Here is an 18739-nt window from a genome sequence, read left to right as displayed (position 1 = left end):
AAATTTTATCTTTACCTTCAACCATTTCTGTCAGATTTTCTAAAAGTAGAATTAATGAGCGAGAAAATGTGAACGTTTTAAAGCAACTTTAAGGTGTAATTTCTCTCCCTGAAGTGGTTGCACTAATAGTTGTGTCGATGTCCACTTTCATCAAGTCTATAGGAGTGCCTATTACTCTCATCCTGAAGTTGGGTATAACCCTCTTTAAAGGTCAGTGCTAAACAGCCCTCATCGGTGTGGCAAACCAAGAGGGTGCTGGTTTGACTCCCAGGCAGGGCATGAGCCTGGGTTGCAGGCCAGGTCCCAGGTTGTGGGTGTGTGAGAGGCAACATATCTATGAATTCTCACACATCGATGTTTCTCTTCTCTCCTCCCTCCTTTCCCCTCTCTAAAAATAAATAAATAAAATCTTTAAAAAATTCTGTACTAAGCATACACATCCTTTAACTGTCTTTATTGTCTTTTAGTATGAAAACTACTCTAGTAATTAAAATCATTAAAAAATTAAAATTAGAGGTTTATTGGCCATCTGTGTTTCTACATTTTTAACATTTAACATTTGTACTTATTTCCCAAACCACACTTGTAAGTGCGTTTCCCAGGTGCTGAGGAATCAAGTACACAGAGTTACCACAAGAGGGCGCCAGCACGTAAATTATATCAAAATCTGAAGACTTGGCGTCAAGTCCCAACAAATCAGATCTCCATTAGTTCCGATTTAAAGGATTCCAAATGATTCAAGGGGCTGGTCTCATAAGAACAGGCCTTCTGACCCGGAGAAAAAGTACTGAAAAGAGCAAGAGACAGCAGCTCGGAAGTCCAGAAAGCTGGGCATTGAATAGCTGAACTCCTCTGCATTTCACCCCCGACCTGCCTTCACTTTTCTGACAAAAATCTCTCATAACTTGATTCTTCATGTTAGATAGATCCAATCTCAAATTTTGAAAAATGTATAATCACCTTATATCTGAGATGCCTTTTTGTCATTCATTAGATCGTTCAACAAATACTTATTACTCTTTTAAAATTTAATCAGAAGGACAATAGGCTTTTTTTAAATAAAAAAAACCTCAACAAATTAATATTAGCTGCTGTGTGCCACTGTCTTAGTTACTGGGAATATAATAATGAGCAAAAGCAGACGCTATCTAGTCTTGCAGAGCTCACACCTGTGACAGCTATCCTAGCGCCTCTAAGGCGACTTTCAAAAAATCCACCCAACAGATGCTTTTGCTTTAATTAACAGCAGATGTAAAGTGCAGTCCACATGGGACGTGTCCTCTGCTTTAAGGTCCACCACCTTGTCTCCTGGACCCACGATTATATCCTGCTCTGTTCTGAGGATCAAACCGTCTAGCTAGATATGATAGATGACTTTTTAATTGCTTTAAAAAACCTTCACAGTGTAATACACATACCATATAATGAAATATAATGTTATATCATATTCATATTATACAGAAATATAAGTAACAAAATGAAAATCATCCATATCATAATTTTCACAGATAGCTATTTTTAAACTCCTTTACAGACATACCATTATTTATATACCTATACATTGGACAAGTACTCATTGACCACTCACTGTTAGAAAGCATATTCCAAGGGCTGTGTCTTAGTTGCCATGGGTTACCATGTCAAAGCATCATAGACTGGGTGGCTGGGTGGCTTAAACAACAGGAAAGTGTTTTCTCACACTCTGGAGGCTGGAAGTCCCGTCAGTCTGGTGTCTGGTGAGGGCTCTCTCCCTGGCTTGCGAGTGGCCACCCTCCCGCTGTGTCTTCACACGAACTTTCCTGGGTTAGGGGGCCTGTTTTCATGAGGACACTAACCCTATCGGATCAGGGACCCACCCTTCCGACTTCATTTGACCCTGGTTGTTTCCCACCCCAAATACAGCCACACTAGCCATCGGGGCTGTATGACTTTCAGGGGGTGAGGAAGGACACAAATCTCCATCAATTACTCCTTTTAGATTGGAATTACAAAGCTAACCTATTAGATGTTCTAACATGCCAAATTTCTTAACATGACAAATACTTTAAACACCATGTACAAGTTGTCCCTTGCGGTAGCCAGACCCTAGGGTGAGCCCCAGTGTTACTCTCGTGATTTTGTTCTGATGTAGAAAGCGTGAGAGGTTCTCCACGTGGGCTCAATGACGTAAGCAACCATGTGGGAGAAGCCTGCTGTGGACCGAACGTTTGCATCCCTCACCCCAAGTTCAGAAGTTGAAATCTGAACCCTCTATGTGGTATTAGGAGGTGGGGCATTATTTGGAGGTAATTAGGTCACAAGGGTGGAGACCTCATGAGGGGAATTAGTACCCTCGTAAAAGGGACCCCACAGAGCTCTCATGCCCTTTTTCTGACAGGTGAGGATACATCTGACCTCAAGGAAGCAGTCTGAAGTCTGAAGAAGGCCCTCACCAAACCCCAACATGTTGGCACCTTGAGATCAACTTCTCGCCTCCAGAACTAGGAGGACGAAATTTCTTTGTTTATAAGCCACCATGTCTATGGTAATTTTTTATAGCAGCCCAAATGGACTAAGACAAAATGTATGTAGCAAGGAACCATGGATGCCTCTAGAACCTGAGGGGGTCCTCCAGCTACCAGCCACCAAAAAGCCATGGTCCTCAGTTATAGAACAGCAAGGAAATGACTTCTGCAAACAACCCACCTGAGCCTGGAAATGCATTTTTTCCTCAGTCAAGCATCCACATGAAAATGCAGCCAGCCGGCACCTTGATCAACACCTTTGAAAGCCAGGGCAGAAGACTCAGCCTGGACTCCTGACCCTCGGGAACTGTGAGATAATAAATGTACATTGTTTTAAACCACTATGCTTGTGGTCATTTGTTACACAACATTAGAAAACTAACTTTTTAATCTTAACACAAGAATATTAATATTACAAATCAGATATATTTTTTCTAAAAAAGACTTAATTCTAATCTTTCTAGGGTCAAAAGACATCCATAAAACAATTATACTACTGTAGCAAACTGGGGTTCTTATTTTATCTCAGTCAGTTAAGGGTATATATATCAACCATAAAGTTTTTTTAAGCTGGAATTTAGGATTTGATTTTTTCATAAGTCACTACGAGACATCATGAGCCCTTTTCCTACTGTTCTGTATCTTAAAGGAGATGGTCTTGGGCGAACATATCCCTGCTATTGTTGTCTGGTTTGAATCTGTGACCTCGCTTTACTACCACTTAATTTATAGCCTGTTATGTGTTCCTTGCTTAGATGTTGTGTTTCTCTGCCTTTCTTAAGACGTTGTGCAGGGGTGGGAGGCAAAAAACCAGAATTTATTTATCAACAAATAGTGTATTTATTCTTACATGTCTAAACTTCAGTACCCTCAAAGTACTCTGCATTTGATGCAATACACTCATTGAGACATTTTTCCACTGTTCAGAACCGGGTTTGAACTTGTCGATTTTGATGCCTTTTAGTGCTTGTGGTGTTCTTTTTGTTTCACCTCTTTCACATTGGCAAAATGTTTCCCTTTGAGAATCTTCTTCATCTGGGGAAACAAAAAAAGTCACTCAGGGTGAGATTGGGTGAATAGGGAGGGTGGGGCACGGGGGTCATGCCATTCGTGGTCAAAAACTGCTGAACACTCAGCATGGTGTGGGCAGGTGTGCTCGTAAATCACCCATCATTAAATGGTTAAATGTGTTGAATCTTTAAAAAAAAATTCACTGAAGCAGAACTCAGCCTCTTATAACAATGCCAGCTGGTGCACTGACACAGATGAGTTCCTAGAACACTCACTTACTCGGCCCACCCTCCAGAGGATAATTTCGTTCTTGGGGGGGAACCCCCACCATAATATCTTTCTGTACAGCTCAAAAGTTGCTTTAATGACTTTGTGTAGGATTCTTCCCATGCATATATCATTCTTGGTAATCCTCTTTGAACTTCATTGTTCAGTATGTTTTCATTTCTTCTTGTTCTTCAGGTTATAACTCATATAAATATTTAAATGGCATTTGGGTACATATTGCATACCAGAAACAACAAACATTTGATAAAAAGTCGCCATGATGAAAAGATAGAACAAAACAAACAGAAAGGAAGGAACCTGGCGGAAGCAAACAAGAACAGAAGAAAACAAAGCCAACCAATTAGTAATAAACTTGGAAAAACAATAGAAGGTTTGCATCCCTAAAACAGTGACAGAGACTATGAAAAGGTAAACAGACCCCAAAAGAATGCTTGGAAATTATAAAATATGAAAGCTGGAATTAAATATATTAATGGAAGAGTTGGAAAGTCAAGTCAAGGTTATCCCCCAGCAAGTGGAACAAAATGTCAAAAAGATAGAAGATGGAACAGAAGGAGGTGGTTACATGGCCGTAGAGCAGTGATTTTTAACCTGTTTGCCATAAGAATTTTTAAAACATGCCACACCTGATTATTTTAGTTGGGGCGCTGACCTCTTTTCCCTCAGACTGTCAAATACAAAGAAACAGCAACAGCCAACACAATAGCTGCCTGATATGAATAAATCAAAATTATGCCTATTTTGTCGATTGGCAAAAACATATTTTTTGTTGTGCCATAGAATTTTGGTAATTCAGTTAGTGTACCATTAGATGAAAAAGGTTGAAAACTGCTGGTGGAGAGCATCTGTATAGAAGATCAGGAATCATAAATAAAAAAAGACAATGAAAGATAGAAAATTTCCCAAGGAGAAATGCAAGAAAACTTCCCAGAACTGAAGGACACAGAGCCTCCAGACTGAAAGAGCCCTCTAAATGCCTAGCATCGTGCATAGCAAAATATCCACTAGAAGCTACATCCCTGACATTTCAGAGCATTGGAATACAGAGGCAATCTGAAAAGCTTTCAGAAAGATGAAACATAAAGTATAATGTTTTAAATTAATACGAGTCATATATATTATCATGAGAATCAGAGTGCCCCCAGACTTGTCCTCACCGTGAGAGAGTAGAAGATAATGGACCAATGCCTCAAAAATTACCCAGCCGAATCACAAATCAAGTGAGGGGGCAGGTGGGTAGGTTAATACATTCTTCTTTCTCAGAGCCTACTAAAAGCTGTGCTCAGCAAACAGAGCATCTGTATCACACACATACTGCAATATACAGAGGACGAATTATAGAATCGTACCCTTGAAACTTTCATAATCTTATTAACCAATGTCCCCTCAATAAATTTAATTTAAAAAAGAAAGATACTGTATAATCTCAAAAGCAATTACTGGATCCAGGAAAAGAAAACCCAACAGAAGAGAAACAGTTTGATAGTGAAGGGAATGCTCGGGATGACAGGTGCGCCCAGGGCTTTAGGGTAACCACGCAGACTGCAGGGGGGTGGAGCACTGTGGGAGGGAGGTCTCCAAGGGAAAAAAAAAGGAAACAAATTATCTAATATGCTTGAGCATTGTGGGAAAGAAAGAAACCTGAGAATATTTGACAGAGCGAATTGATCACTTGGGAAGACACTGAAGATAGGTATATAGAAAACAGAATTTTAAAAATTATTAATTCCAGGAAAATAAAAATTCTGGTACAATGTATAATTAATAAGATCCTCACTAAATATTTATATAGCAATAATAACACACTGACTATTTATTAATCTAGGTTTTTTTTTTAATCCAGGAGAAGGAAAGTAGGAAGTGGTAATAATAGACTAAATCATCATCTACCTAATAGGAAGTTAATAGGGTCAAATTGATAAAACAAGAAATAGCAGTATAAATAATGACTTCAAAATGCAAAGATAAATGCCAAGTTTGTTTTTTTTAAAGCTGAATTAGTTCAAAGTGGGTTCCTCCAGGGAATAAAGGACAGATGTTTTCACTAAGACCTTTCAATACTGTTTGAGCACCTATTATGCGTCAGGTACATACATACTGCCTTCTTCTCAAAACCCACTCATCAGAGTCAGCCATTTCCCAAAGACCCATTTGGAGATCCTTTTATTGCCTCCCCAGGACCCTGTTTGTCCACTACTGTTTCTTTCATTTACGCTGTCAGCCAGTCTCTCCCTCTCCATTGGCTTCTTTCCCTTTGCTTGTAACTGTGTCCAAGAACTTCCAGCTTGGCAAACTGACTGGCCAACTCTGGCTTCGTTCCCTAGATTCTGATCTAATGTCTTGGCACAGAATACCATTGGAATGACAACCACTGCTAATGAGCCCTCGTTGGGCCCAGCTCCAGGACCTCCCACATATGGGTACTTGTCAGGTACTCTGTACCCTGCCGCTTGGAGCACATGGAACCAGCCCCACCTGCAGTGATGGGCATCGGAAGTCAGAGGTACATACGGTAGAAATTGCCAGAAACGAGAAAGAGAAAGAAGAGTCAGACGGATACCAAAAGATGTCAGGACCATTACTGACATTGGAAACTGAAGAGCAGGACATTTGGGAAGGATGGCAAAAAAGATGACGAATCTGGCTTTAAACAAATTGAGTTTGGAGCTTACAGAATTGGGAAGGAATTGGGGTAAAATGAATAGATTAATTATGATCCAGAAACAGTGAGCTATGATGGGAAAGATTTTGGAGCTATATACTGATTCATATTCCGGCTGTACCAGCTACTAACTGAATGACCATTGGCAAGTTAATTAACTTCTCTGAGGCTCAGTTTTCTCATCTGCAAAATGGAGCTTTTACCTTTTTAGAAAGGAGGCATGACAAATGTGAGCTGTCACCAGGCAAAGCCAGGAATCAGGACAATCTGGCTATCGCGTGAAGACTGGATTAGATATGTCAAGACTGCAGTTTAGGGTCCGGATTGCAATACCGCAGAAGATCAAGGCTGGTGGGCTCAAGAGGGAGGGAGCAGTGGAGAGAAATGGGACAGCTCTGGAAATACTTGGGAGACAGAACCAGTGGGATGCTGCAATTTACTAGCTGTGGGGACAGTGGATGGGCAGATGTCAATGCCCCACCTGTATGCTCCTGGATCCCTTTACCATTTCATGTTGTGCTTTTACTTCCAACAGCCAACGCCTGCAAGGAGAACCAGGCATGCCTGGGAGTCACATTGCCCTGGGGAGAGCCCTAGCAAGTGTCTCCTGGTCCTGGAGTAGAGCTGCTCCAGCCGCCTTGCCCTGGTCCAGACCACTGTGAGGTATGACCGTCTCCAGGAGCCTCGTGAGTGGAGCCTAAACTGTTCTCCACGGGACTTTGTTTGATTTTGAATACTTGATTTGCTTCCTTCTCTTCCCTGTATCCCTCCATCTCCCCTCACTGTTCTTTTTCCTTGTGGCACTTCCTAGTTAATCAGTTTCACATGCATCCTCCTCTCAGCGTCTGCACTGGGGAGTCTGTCCTGTGACAGCGTAGTAGTTACTAATGCCGCTTAGGAATCTTTCTACTCTTTCTCTGTTTTCTGAGCACGTGGTAAGGCTGTGCTTCCTGGCCTCGGGTAGTTGGGTGGTGGGGCCAAGTTATCGGCTCTAGCTGAAGTGACGTGCATCACATCCCCAGGATGACACTTTCAGAGCTCTGTACCCTCTGCTGTGGTGACCAAAAATGTCCCAGACGGCGGCTGCTCTATCAGCCTGGGGCTTAGTGTCAGTGTGACAAAGTGGAGCAGAACCCCTGCTCTGACTCAGTGGTCAGAGTGAACAATGAACATCTGTTATGTTAAAGCCACTGTGAGTTGGGGTTGTTGGCTATGTGGCGTACAACCTGGCATAGCCTGGCAGATACATAAGGTGAGGAAAGAGAATGGAGGACGACTAAGGTTTCTGACTTGGGCTGTTGAAGGGATGGGGTTAACATTCCTCGGGGCTGCTGGGATTTGCCTGTTTTCTTAGGTGGGCAGTTCAGTGCGGTTTTAGACATTTTGAGTTTGAGATTCTTGTGGGAATTCAAATTGAGATGTTGAGAAGACAGTTAATTCTGACTCTCTGGAGAGTGAGCTGGGCTGGAGACAGACATCTGAGACATAAGGAGTAAATTAGGAAAACAGGAATCTATCAGTGCCATGGAGAAAACAGAATGCATATGTGCTAATGATGATCATTAACATGACTGAAATTTAAGGTGGGTGTTGAGATTCCTGGCAGGGAAACAAACCACATGTTTCCCTTGTTATATGGCTCTCGCTATTGGAAAAAAGGAGGCATATCATTTCCTTGAAGAAACTGAAAAAAAGGGGAGAAGAACTACAGGTGATTCTCCCCAAGTATCTCTTCTTTAGACTACATTTCTGACACAAATTGTGAGGTGGAAAATTTCTTAGATATTTTCTTAGGAACTCCAGAAAAAGAGTTCCTGACTCCATGGAATGGAGTCCAGGGGTGGGGGTGGGGGTGGGGGGCGGTATCTGGGCAAAAGCCGACCTTTCTCCAGGAAGAGGCTTTGGAACCTTCCAGTATCTACTTAGCTGTCTACGTGGCCCTGCGAAGTTCCGTTTTGTGGGGCGTAGCCCATCTTGGTCTCCAGAGAGCGCACAGAGCGGCTCTGGATTGGCCAGAGTCTTCACTAACCAGTGACTGCTACCGCTTTTGTAGCCGAGAAACTTTCCCAACAAGTACTAGAATGTCTTCAGTAGAGCAGAAGGGAGTAATTGATCCCAGAGGGGCCTGGAAGTGATTTTAATCTCCGTGAATGACAGACATTGCAAGATGACTACAATAGTTCGCTAATGGGTAAGGTTTTCTTTCACAGAACAGCAGAACAGCCTGGTTCACTGAACAGACATTGTCTTTGGTAAAACATTCACGTATTTGTTGGGACCAGGTACATTCAGGAGAGCGAAAGAAAAATATGGAATGTATGTAAAAAAAACCCCAGAATTTGAAAAATAAGTAACCATAGAAAAGAACATGGGTAAAAATCACTAAAAATTTAAAATTAAAATACCTTCAGGAACTACTAATATATGCTCAATAAGGTGCTATGATGAGAAGTCTTGTTTTACAGTTAATTAAGTGAACTTAAACATATTTTTAGTGCCCAGGATAATGTCTAGAAAAGCAGCCACCATCCTTGAGAACACACAGGCAATGATTTAAGTGTTCTCCTTATTCCCCTAACTAGACTGGGTTCCAGCGTGCTGAATGGGGGACTGTTCAATGTAAAGACACTCACAGAATGAGCAAAGCATAACTCAAGTATAAAAAGCCAGTGTTGGGCACAAAAAGCTCACACTAGTAGGAAAGGATTTAAATGTAGACATTAAAACTAAAAATTTCTGTTCATTTAAAGACACAATAAAATAATTAAAACTTCTTTTCATCAAAGTAATAATAAATATTTATATTGTGCTACCTATATGCTAATCATTGTTGTACGTATATGACATATATTAACTTGTTTAATGATACTATCTTCATTCTCTAGATAAAGAAATTAAGACACAGAGAGGTTATATTTTGTGTGTGAAAATAGAAGGTGTGAACCAGGAGAATATATTCAAAACACACACACTGAAGAATGATAAATAGGATAAAAATAACTCAGTAGAAAAATGGGCAAAGGATATGGGCAGGAGCCCCAGGTGTTCCATAAGTGTAAAAGGATATGCAATCTCAATAGTAATCAGAGACGTGCATAGAGCAATAATGAGGCTCCGTGTCCATTGCATTCAACTGGGAAACATTTAAAATTGACAATACCAAGTGTAGGTGAGAATGAAGAACTGGAACATTATCACGCTGGTGTTGACAGCATATATGGACACAACCCTTTGAAGAACAATTTGACCTTGTGTAGTAAAACTGAAGAGGCCCACCCATTATGATTCAATAATTCCACTCCTGAACATGTCCCCTAGGAAATAAACCAAAATTATGGACACAGGAGATGCAGACGAGAGTGCCCACTGAGCAGTGGGTTGGCTATTGGAAACCATCTGAACTTCTACCATTGAATGTAAGTTGTAATCGATTCATGTGCTGGACCGATAGCCATCGATGAAAATTAGTGACATATGTCTGTCAGCCTGTGTGTCTGGTCATCACTCCTGCCCCTCCCTACTGCTTCCTGGCTTTACCAGACTGTTCTCTTCACATGATATTGTTGTGAACAAGGCAAATGCAATTAATTGTGTTTTTTTATTAAATCACGGTTATCCCCATGTTTTCTCCCAACACCACTTTCTCTATCTTTTTTTTTAAGTCAGAGAGTTTCCAAATTCTTTGGTCATCCATTTATACACAATTGCTTGTTTTTCTCCTCCAGAAGGTTAATCACATCCATGGTGTACACGGTTTGCTTGTTCTATCCTGTGGCAGCCTATTCCAAATCACTGCATATAGAAAAACAACCTTGCATGCGCTGAGTTTTGAAAGATGACTCACTCCGGTTTACCCAGCAGACCGTGGTGGTTCAGAGCATGAGAGTCTGGGCTGGTGTGGCTCAGTGGATTGAGTGCCAGCCTGCAAAACAAAGGGTCACCGGTTCAATTCCCAGTCAGGACACATGCCTGGGCTGTGGGCCAAATCCCCAGTAGGGGCAAGTGACAGGCAACCACACATTGATGTTTCTCTCCCTCTCTTTCTCCCTCCCTTCCCCTCTCTAAAAATTAATATATAAAATCTTAAAAATAAAAGAGCATGCCAGCTTGGGGAATGAAAGTATTGTATGCAAAAATGCAGAGATGTGAAACAGCTGGGTTGGGCTTGGTGGAGGAACTATGAGCAGTTTATAAAGCCTTCAGTGTGACTGCAGCAGAATCAAGGCCAAGTCCCAACACTGGGTGTCAGTCTGAGATGGGGAGGGCTTTGTCTCTTGGGAGAGGGGTGGGAGGACATGTCACAGGCACAAATTTCCTTTCTGCATGTTCACTGTCTTCACACTGCTTCCCCAAAGGTCTTTTTATTGCCATACAAGTCATGACCACATACTAATCCTGAAAATAATCGCTGGAAGGATCCCAGGTTTAAAGCACATGCTCAGGAGTAGCACTCTTCCCTTTGCTTCCCCACTGCAGATCCTTCTGGAAAGTGGCCAGAGTGACCGACAAGGAGGCAGGCGATGGAGGTAGGCAGTGGCCCGACCACATAAGACTTGGGACAACATGCCAAGATCGTGGGCTTAACCCAGTACATGATGGGCAGTCAGCAAAAGAGCATTTGATTTTTGAATTAAAAAAATCCACACACATTTGAAAGTAAACACACATGTCCACATGCATATGGACATATATGTGCATGTGTAGATAAATGCTTTATTTAGAGATATAAGATAGGTTCTCTATGAATATATTAAATATACATATATAAACAAGTGCTTAGTTTATTATACTCACACATATGGTACGTATAAACACAGATAAATGTATGTACATGCATATGTACTATATATGGAGAGAGACAGAGAGATGGAGAAACTGAGTGGGTATCCACCCCAACTATTAATAATGCTCACCATTGGGGTATGGTCTAGAGGCGGGGGTGAGTCTTTCACTTCCTATTTTGTACTTTCCAGTATTGTTTGGATTTGATGCAAAAGCATACATTGATTTTATAATATACTGATTTTGTAATATAAAAGTCTCCAAAAATCTCATAAAATTGTAGAGAATATTCTGCAGATACAGGTTAATAAATATCAAAATCTTAATGAAATGCCCAGTGTTCTGTGGGCATTTCATTAAGATTTTGATATTTAAAATAAGACAGCTGTGGCAGAAGTGTGGGGCGAGAGGTGGGCAGCAGGAAGCCTGGGCTGCAGGAGGGTCAGGGTGGGTACAGGCTGCAGATCAGTCAGAATTCGTTGGGGCAATCCAGGAGAAAACGAATTACGTGTACTTTCACTCCGAGGCTTTGCTCCTTCTCTTTCCAAACTTGAATCTGCCTCCACCCCANGTAATATAAAAGTCTCCAAAAATCTCATAAAATTGTAGAGAATATTCTGCAGATACAGGTTAATAAATATCAAAATCTTAATGAAATGCCCAGTGTTCTGTGGGCATTTCATTAAGATTTTGATATTTAAAATAAGACAGCTGTGGCAGAAGTGTGGGGCGAGAGGTGGGCAGCAGGAAGCCTGGGCTGCAGGAGGGTGGGGGTGGGTACAGGCTGCAGATCAGTCAGAATTCGTTGGGGCAATCCAGGAGAAAATGAATTACGTGTACTTTCACTCCGAGGCTTTGCTCCTTCTCTTTCCAAACTTGAATCTGCCCTCACCCCAACTTCTCCACCTGCTGGAATTCTGCTCATCCTCTAAGGCTGACTTCAAATCCTGGGTTCTCTTTAAAAGCCTCCCCATTCCCAGTCTCACCAGTCACCTTCTCAGGTTCTGGTGGTGTGTGTTTCTTCAAGAGTGGCATTTCGTTCTGCCTTGTGCTGTGACTAGTTATTCATGTCTCCCAGCTGGGCAGTAACATCTTTGAGGGTAAGAGCCATTTCTCTAGCTATTAAAAATAATCTCACAATTCTAGTACAAGGCTTTTGCATGTCATAGAGTCTAAGAAATGCCCTTTGAGTGAAAATCATTCAAAAGAACGATATTTTGAGATACAAACCATTTAAAGCTATATTTTCCTTTTTTCTCTGTTAATGCCACTTATCATAAATCTACAACTTTTTCCTAATTTCATTACATTTACATAAAAAATCTGATCATGCTAACTACACACCAAAAAATAAAAGGTATTGTTCTAAACAATGTAACTCAATGTTCTCCGTATCAAATTATACTTTATGGGATTTCATGCTTGTCTGCAGTAAGAATCTCCAGAGGAATTTTTTCCCCATGTAGCATATATTGAAAGTTGCTAAGAGAATAGATCTTAAAAATTTTCATCACAAGAAAAAAAACTATAACTATGAATGATGATGGTTGTTAACTAGAATTACTGCGGTGATCATTTCCTTTTCTTTTTTTTTAAATTTTATTGATTATACCATTACAGTTGTTCTATTCCCCCCCTTCATTTCCCTCCACCCACACACTCCCTCCCCCACCATTCTCCCCCCCTTAGTTTATAACCACATGTCTCAAGTTATTTAGATTCTATATTTCCCCCACTATTCTTGCCCTTCCCCTTATCTATTTTCTACCTACTGTCTATGCTATTTTCTGTACCTTCTCCCCCCTTCTCCTCCTCCCATTCCCCTGTTGCTAACCCTCCATGTGTTCTTCATTTCTATGGTTCCACTCCTGATCTAGCTGTCCTCTTGGTTTGCTTTTGTTTTAGGGGTGGTTGTTAAGAACTATGAGTTTGCTGTCCTTTCACTGTTCATATTTTTCATCTTCTTTTTCTTATATAAGTCCCTTTAGCATTTCATATAATAAGGGCTTGGTGATGATGAACTCCTTGAACTTGACCTTATCTGAGAAGCACTTTATCTGTCCTTCCATTCTAAATGAAAGTTTTGCTGGATAAAGCAATCTTGGCTGTAGGTCTTTGGATTTCATGACTTGGAATACTTCTTTCCAGCCCCTTCTTGCCTGTAAGGTCTCTTTTGAGAAATCCGCTGACAGTCTGATGGGTACTCCTTTGTAGGTGACTGTCCCCTTATCTCTTGCTGCTTCTAGGATTCTCTCCTTCATTTTAGTCTTGGCTAATGTAATTATGATGTGCCTTGGTGTGTTCCTTCTTGGGTCCAACTTCTTTGGGACTCTCTGAGCTTCCTGGATTTCCTGGAAGTCTATTTCCTTTGCCGGACTGGGGAAGTTCTCCTTTATTATTTGTTCAAATAAGTTTTCCACTCTTGGCTGTTTCTTTCCCCCTTCTGATACCCCTATAATCTGGATGTTGGAACGTTTAAAGATGTCCTGGAGGTTCCTAAGCCTCTCCTCATTTTTTTGAATTCTCATTTCTTCATTCCTTTCTGGTTGGATGTTTCGTTCTTCCTTCTGGTCCATTCCATTGATTTGAGTCCCAGTTTCCTTTCCATTGCTATTGGTTTTCTGTGCATCTCCCTTCATTTCAATTAGTTTAGCCTTCATATGTTCCTCTAATTTGTGACTATAATCTACCAGTTCTGTGAGCATCCTGATAAACAATGTCTTGAACTGTGCTTCTGAGAGGCTGGCAATTTCTCGGTCACTGAGAGTTATTGGCTCTGGGACTTTGAGTTCTTCTTGCGCCATGTTTTGGGCTGTTCATGCCTGTTAGGTAGCAGGATCGGAGCCCTAGGTGTTCACTAGAGCAGGGCAACTAAGTCGCTGGGTTGTGATGCTGTATGTTGGGGTGGGGTCAAAGAGGAGCAGTGGCGTCCCGTCTGCCGCCTCCCTCCACAGCCCCTACAGGTGCTGCAGCTGCCACCGTCGCTGGGGCCCGCTCGTTTCATCCCACTGCACGTGAGTGTGCCACCGCTGTCAGCCCTCCACCACTGGGTTCGCCCACTGGGGTCTGCATGGTCCGTCTCGCTGTGCGCAAATGTGCGACCACTGTCAGTCTGCCCCGCACCCTGACTGGGTCCAGGCTACTTGTGCGCCTAGGTCTGGGGATCTTTCCTGCCCGACCCTGCTCTGCTGCTGGCTCCGCCCCTCTTACCATCCTAGTTGAATGGTTCCTTGTTGTCGGACTTCCGTACAACTCAATTTTCTGTTCTTTGGCTGTGTCTTTGTTCTCCAAACCTTTGTTGTATTCAAACTTGGTTGTGGGAGAAGGCACAGTGTTTCCACCTATGCCTCCATCTTGGCGGAATTCCTCATTTCTAAATATATACAAATATTAACACATTATGTTATATACCTGAAACTAATCTACTATTATCTGTTAGTTATATTTTCATTTAAGCAAAGGTACAAAAACCCAGTTCCCAGAGCCACTTCCAGATGTTTTGGTTCAATTGGTCCAAGATGGAGCCCAGGCCTCATTTTAAAAGCTCCTCAGGTGATGCTGGCACACCCAAGGCTGGAGTATCAATACTACTGATCTAGCCCATTGATTTATGCCCCGAGGGCATTTACTTTGAAACCCTGTACCCGGGAGAGATCAAAGACTTTACACAAATTCACTGGTGATTAATCTCCTTTAGCCTTGTGACTGACTCTCTGGGTTCCCCTCACTTCCACCAGAATTCTAGCTAAGTTTTAGTACCTCAGCCCACCACTCCTCCACTCCCCCTCATCACACAGGTCAAGAGTTTTGTGCTTATTTCACCTTTTTTCCACTTAAAAATTTCCCTCATATGTTTGATAAATTATAATGAATTTTGCAATTTTGCTTATACAGTTCACTTATAACTGTCTTTTAAATAATTCTGCCAACTTTATTGCTTCATATATTTTTCAAAAATCTACTTAGGCATGTAAAAACATATAGATACAGGTGTATTACATATGTATGTAGGCACACACATGTGTGTTTATCCCTGTGTCCATTGTTTTGCACCTTGCTTTTTAAAAAAAAATTGTTCTGGCATCTTCCAAACATATAGGAGAATATTTAACAGGAATAAGCAGTCAATAAACAGAAGCATAAATCCAAATGGCCAATAAACATATGAAAATATTCTTAATCTCATTATAATTAGAAAAATGCTCATTCAAACCATAGTAATAAGACATTTTACATTTATTAGCTTGTCAAAAGTTTAAAAGTGTGACAAGGGGGGAATGTGGAGACTAAAATACTGCTGATTTCAGTATTAGTACCACTATTTTGGAAAAGTTAATAGTATCTAATTTATTAGCCATTGTCATAATAATGCTGTGCTAAAAAAACCAGAACACTCCAAGTAAGCAAAGATTTCTTGCATAAGACACAAAAGAAAAATGAAAAGAAATAAAAGAAAACTTCAATAAATTGAACTTCATTCCCCATTCATCATACTATTAAAAGAGTGAGAATGGAATCTATACACTGGGAAAAGACTTGCCATAATATATCCTACAAAGAACTTGTTTCAGAAGGAAAAACACAAAAAGTTAAAAAATAGGTAAAGACTTGAAGAGGCACAAAAAAAGATATTCAGGTGGCCAATAAGCATATAAAAATACTGTTCTTTAAAGACACAAATGAGTTGAAAATAAAAGTATGGAAAAAGATATACCATGCAAACAGCAAAAGAAAACCGGTGGCTATACTGAATCAAAGTAGACTTGAATACAAAGGAAGTTACTAGGGGTAAAGAGGTACCCTTTACCCACTACCCTATCATTTTATAATGATAAAAGGGTAAAGAAGATAGAATACATACACATATATATTTGCCTAAAACTGAGTCCCAAAGTACAATGAAGCAAAACTTGACAGAAATGAGAGGAGAAGTAGACAATTCAATGATAATAGCTGGACTTAAACACTGAATTTCCGATAATAGAGTAACTAGAAAGAAAACCAGTAAGGAAATAGATTTCAACAGATACATAGAACTGTCCACCTGACAACAGCAGAATGCACATTCTCCTGACTGCACATGGAACATTCTCCAGGGACTACATTTTAGGCCATGGAACAAGTCTTAGTAAGTTTAAAAGGTTTTAAATTATACAAGGTATGTTCTTTGATGACAATGGAATAAAAATTTTCAATTTCCAAAGAAATTTTTAAAATTCACAAATTTGTGAAAATTAAACAACATATTCCTAACTAACCAACTGGTCAAAGAAGAAATCTCAACATAAAGCAGAACTATAACATACCCAAATGTATGGGATGTAACAGAAATCCTGAGAGGGAACTTGTTAATGTCCACATTGAAAAAGAAGAAAGATCTATAATCAATAACCTAACTTTGCACGTCAAGAAACTAGAAAAATAAGAGCACACTAAATACAAAGTGTAAAGAATGAAGTAAATAATAAATATTAGAGTGAAAAAATAAATGGAACAGAGAAGAGAAAAATTTGTACTATTCTCTGTAATAGTAATACTAATAACAAAGCCAAAAAATAATAGAGAATAATACCACAGCCAAACATTGGTTCTTTGAAAAGATCGACAAAACCAATGACCATGACGAAAAGAGAGAACACTCAGATTACTAAAATCCAGAGTAAAAGGAGGTCATTACCTTACAGAAATCAAAAAGATTATAAGGGAATACTAGGAACAAGTATAGGCAACAAATTAGATAACCTAGATGAAATGGACAAATTCCTAAAAACACACAAACTATCAAAACAAAAAATAGAAAGTATGAATAGAGTGCTAACAAGAGATTGAATCAGTGAACGAAACTACTCCCTGCCTCCCCTCCCCCTAAAGACGCCCAGGCACAGATATCCTCGAGGCCAAATTCTGCCCAACGTTTAAAGAATTAACACTACTCTCTTTCAAACTCTGGCAAAAAAAAAAAAACACGTGAGAAAACATCCTAACTCATTTTGTGGATTCAGCATTATTCTGATAACAAAGCCAGACAAAGACATTGCAAGAAAACTATAGACCAATATCATATGAACATAGGTGAAAAATCTATAAATACTGGGAAACCAAATCTAGCATCATATATAAAGGATTATACAAGTGGGATTTATCCCATGAGTGCAAGATTGGTTCAACATATGAAAGTCAATCAGTGTAATACATCTTATTAACAGAATAAAGGAAAACCACAGGATTATCTGAATAGACAAAGAAAAAAGTTTGACAAACTCTGACATTCTTTTATGATAAAAAACACTCAACCAAATAGAATATTGGGAAACTTCCTCAGCCTGATAAAAGGCATTCATAAAAACCACAAAGCTATAATCATACTTGATAGTAAAAGACTGAAAACTTTCCCCCTAAGATCAGGAATAAGACAAAAATGTTTGATTTCGTTACTTCTGTTCAATATTGTACTGAAGGTTCTGGCCAGTGCAGTTAGGCAAGGAAAAAGAATCAAGATTGGAAAGGAAGAAGTGAAACTAATTTAATTTGCAGATGACATGATCTTGTACATAGAACATACTAAAGAATCCATTAAAATTATTAGAACTAATAAACAAGTTAATCAAAGTATCAGGATATGAGCTAATATAAAAAATGTATTTTAGGGAGTGTGCGGGTGGAGGGGAATGAGGGGGAATAGAACAACTGTAATGGTATAATCAACCAAATATATTTAAAAAATTATTGTATTTTATATAATAGCAATGAACAACATGAAAATTAAATTAAGAAAACAACTTCATACACAATAACACCAGAGAGCATAAAACAGGAATAAGTTTAACTAAGGAAGTGCAAGACTTGTACAATGAAAACTATAGCACGTTGTTTTAAAAAGTAAAGATCTAAGTAAATGACAAGACATCCAGTATTTATGTATTAGAAGACTTAATATTGTTAAGATGGGTGGCAATACCTCCCAAATCAACCTACCTACTCAGGGTAGTCACTGTCAGGATCCAACTAACTGCCTTTTTTTTTTTTTGCAGAAATGGACAAGTTGATCCTAAAATTCATATGAAAATGCTGAAGAATCTTGAAATGATTGATGTCCATCAATAGGAGAAGGGGCAAATAAATCATGGCATTTTTATATAATGGGATACTACACAGATATAAAAGAAGCTACTTCCATATTAAAAAACATGGTGAGTCTCACACACATAATGTTAAGCAGAAGAGGCCAGGCACAAAAAGAGTTCATACTATGTGATTCCATTCACATAAAATTCAAAAACAGAAAAATCTACAAAGTCAGATGTCATAATAACGGTTGTCTCTGGGGAGACCTATTGACAGGGAGGAGGAATGAGGGAGCCTGCTCGTGCTTTGGAAAAGTTCCATATCTTTTTAAAAAATATTTTACTTATTTATTTTTACTGAGAGGGGAAAGGAGGGAGAAAGAGGGATAGAAACATCGACTGATTGCCTTTCACACGCCCCCAACCAG

Source organism: Sturnira hondurensis, unplaced genomic scaffold (assembly GCF_014824575.4).
Source record: "Sturnira hondurensis isolate 20B ecotype Veracruz unplaced genomic scaffold, ASM1482457v3 Scaffold0021354, whole genome shotgun sequence".
NCBI lineage: Eukaryota > Metazoa > Chordata > Mammalia > Chiroptera > Phyllostomidae > Sturnira > Sturnira hondurensis.
Note: the sequence above shows the minus strand (reverse complement) of the source record.